This window comes from Octopus sinensis, linkage group LG14 (assembly GCF_006345805.1).
Source record: "Octopus sinensis linkage group LG14, ASM634580v1, whole genome shotgun sequence".
NCBI lineage: Eukaryota > Metazoa > Mollusca > Cephalopoda > Octopoda > Octopodidae > Octopus > Octopus sinensis.
Genome location: NC_043010.1, coordinates 41,695,134 through 41,699,058, shown reverse-complemented (window position 1 = coordinate 41,699,058; position 3,925 = coordinate 41,695,134).

Sequence of the window (3,925 nt, the reverse complement as noted above, 5' to 3'; positions counted from 1 at the left end):
CAAGTGATCCTTGATACTCTTACAACTCTTCCTACATCCTTTATGTTCCCTTAGTAGTATTTCTTCCTGTGCCAAGAAAGTATATTATTATTATTATTATTATTATTATTATTATTATTATTATATTATTATTATTATTATCATCATCATCATCGTCATCATCATTATTGAGTAGGAGAGCAGTGAATGCCATCAAAGTGACACTAGGATAAAATATATGAAGTCCAGTATACCCATCATGACTACCCGTCTGATAAGGGTACACTAGGCACATGCATCACAACCATATGCGCGCGACATGGTGATTTCATATCAAGATAAACAGCACATGACCTTGCAGGTGGGGGCCAGTTAGAATTTTCTTCTGGTCGAGTAACCCATCCCGCTCAAAAGGTCCCTGAATAAGGGTTGTTTAAGGATGTTGAACGGAACACCCATGTTTCCAGAGGTGAATTAGTCACACCCCAAAGAATCCCTTTCAACACATGGCTATGATGTTCCCCCACTACTTCTGCTCGTGATCAGAGATGCACATTTCGTCAGCAACTAAGGGACATGCTCAACCGGTTATGGTCAAACAACTGACAGCAAATCTGTGGTTTCGAGCAGAATATTTGCTGTAGCTCATCTTTTATACCAAGACAAAATAATGTACATGATAACACTTCAAATCAGTAAAGATCAGAAGCCACGAGAGCCATTGCCTGGTACTGTATCAGGGCATTTATTATTATAATTATTATTATCATTATTATTATTATTATTATTATTATTATTATTATTATTATCATTATTATTATTATTGTTATTATTATTATTATTATTATTATTATCATTATTATTATTATTATCATTATTATTATTATTATTATTATTATTATTATTATTATTATTATTATTATTATCATCATCATCATCATCATCATCATCATCATCATCATCATCATCTTTCGACCAATAAAATATCCATTGCAATCGCATCGCGCTCTTCGTCTTCTCTGTTTGCCTTTGTGAAGAGTTACGTCTATCGTTTTGAAATATCAAAATCAAGTAGATTGAAGTGATAAATTTTATGGTACACAGAACAAAAATTAGAACATATAGAAATTTTGGAAGTTACCAAAGCAGCCGGGTGTCTAAGAAAAAGTCGTAATGTAAATTACAGCTACTGCATTCTATTCCTTCTTACAGTTGGCTTGTCAGCCCTATTAGTTTCGCTAGACGCCAGTGTTGAGACCAATCCAGGGTCAATGAATTTTGGACCATTGAAACACGAATCAGAAATTGAGAAATCGACATTTCTATCAGTTAAAAAACTTAAAGACTGATGATGTCATTCATTCAGCGTGTGGGCGCTGGTTGCTCTCGTTCATACTTTAAATTTGAATTTCTATAATTTTGAATTTTTATCACTTCTTATTTAGAACTCGACAAAGATAAGATTGCTGTCGAAATATCAACCAATAAAATATTTATTGCAATCGTATAGCACTCTTCGTCTTGTCTGTTTACCATTGTGAAGAATTACGTCAAACCTTTTAAAATATTATTATTGCTGTTGTGGTTGTTGTTGTTGTTGTTTTGATTCTCGCTGTTCTATTTGCGATTGTTCTTTACTTGAAAGCAGGCAATAACAAACCATCAAAGGTTTCAAGTAGTGCCTTCTCTTGTGACTCAGAGACAATACTCTTCCTAGAATGCGAGCCGTACCCAACAATGCTGTCTCCTAGATCATCTCGAGTCTGACAGCAGCTCCAATATTCTTAATATGCTTTTCAAAGCTCTTGGAAACTGCTCCTAATGCTCCACTTACCACCGGTATCACTATTACTTTCCTTATGCCCCATAACTTTCCTATCTCGTCCCGCAGTGGCTGGTATTTCTCACTCTTTTCTGTTTCCTTACATTTCATCTTCGAATAGCCTGGTATTGCAACATCAATCTTAGAGGAGGAAGGGAAGAAGAAGAAGAAGAAGAAGAAGAAGAAGAAGAAGAAGAAGAAGAAGAAGAAGAAGAAGAAAAGAAAAAGAAGAAGAAGAAGAAGAAGAAGAAGAAGAAGAAGAAGAAGAAGAAGAAGGCTATGTTTCTTTGCGCGTGTTGACAAACAAGTTTTCAGGGGTAGCAACGATCCGGATTGGGATAAAGGGTTCTAAGGAAGTTTCGTCTTTATTTAGATTCACCTGCATATTTCCAAGGCTGATGCTCAGATCGAAATCTTTGCACACCTGGCTTAAGACGCTGGGAAAGGTAGAGAGCTCTGGTATATTTGACTAGCATTTTCAGTAAAGACCTACCTTGAATGTCATTACTGAATTTTGATATTTGGAGAGGTTGAAAAGCTTTCCACTTGATCTAGTAAGAAGAAAAACTTCTAAATAACAATGGGTTGTGAATTCAGTTTTTCTTAACACAACTGCATAAGCAAATATCCCTAAAATGGTGTCGTCAAATATAATTTCCATTAAGTCGTCTTCAGTTTGACCCACCACCCGAAAAAATACATAGTACCTACAGCTGACCCACTACGCTAGATCTCGATTAGAATCAGAGATAGTTCCTGATTGTCTGCAATTTATTTGTAGTCTCTTTACCGAATGAAAAATCAATAATGGCAGATCTTTTTAACTCGGGCCACCTGAATCTGGTTAGACACTTTCCACAAGACCATCGAGTTTATCCAGAATAACAAAGCTATGATTGGTTTTCCCAATAGAAATACTTAATTGTGTTTTAGTGTTGAGAAGTATCAGATTTTTCTCTTTTCTTACTGTCTCTCTCTTTCTTTCTCTCCCCCTCTCTCCCCCACTCTCTCTCTCTCTCTCTCTCTTTCACTCTCTCAAGAATTAACAGAAACATGACAAAATATCAGGAAAACTTATGGAGATCATCACCTTTAAGCCTTTGGTTGTTCGACTCTGCACTAAGGAAATGAACATTACCCTTGGAGAAATTCTATAGTATTTTGTTCACATTCCTATCTCCTCGACTCTTCCTAACTTTCTTCCGCTCTTCTCCTGAGGTTCATTAAAACATATAAGCTAGACCTATCCCATCTCCGAAATAAGAACAAGTATCATTTGTTCTCAAACGCTGAGCACTTTCTAACTGTCTATAGAATACGTTGATGTCCATAGTATAGTGCTGCTGGCAAATTAATGAAAGATATAATCAACTGAGGCAGGATTTGAACTCAGTATTTAAAATATGTGGCATTTAGTCCGCTACAAAATTGTTCTTTTCAACTCTCTGACTTTAAACGTCAGAACAGAGTGTATATCTATTTCTCACACTAGACCAGGAATTTTCTTTGGATAGGTGTATAATTTTGAATCAGTTGCAGTTCATCTCTGCTATTCAGTTTATTGTTACAAAGGAGTGAAGGCTGTAGCTCAACAGGAAATTAGTTACTGAAATTTACTTTGTCCAGCACTTTACTCTGCATTAGACATAGCGAGTATTAAAGAAATAGAAGATATATAAAGTAAAAACGAAAGCATCTGAGAGAATCTACTAAAGAGAAGTAGAACGGTTTTAATTTTCAAATCCTAAAATAAACAGAATCCAATTTCTAAGTATTAGTGTCAGAAATGCTTTACGTATTTGACTGGATGAAAGTACTCTCTAAAACATAGTCAACCAACAAAATACATAGCGAAGTCCATAAAATGTCTTAAGAATCTTTGTTTAAACAAATTCATACTGGACTATTTATTACAAAAGAACAAATGTACACAACCTTGTTCAAACAGCTCTACTAAAACACAATCACACGTACATACCAGCATATTCAGTGTATTTGCATTGCTACATATATAGAATAATATGGCTAAGAAGGGTAAATATTAGTTCGTATTGTTCCATATATATATATATACATATATATATACATAAATATATATACATATATATATATATGGAACAAGAA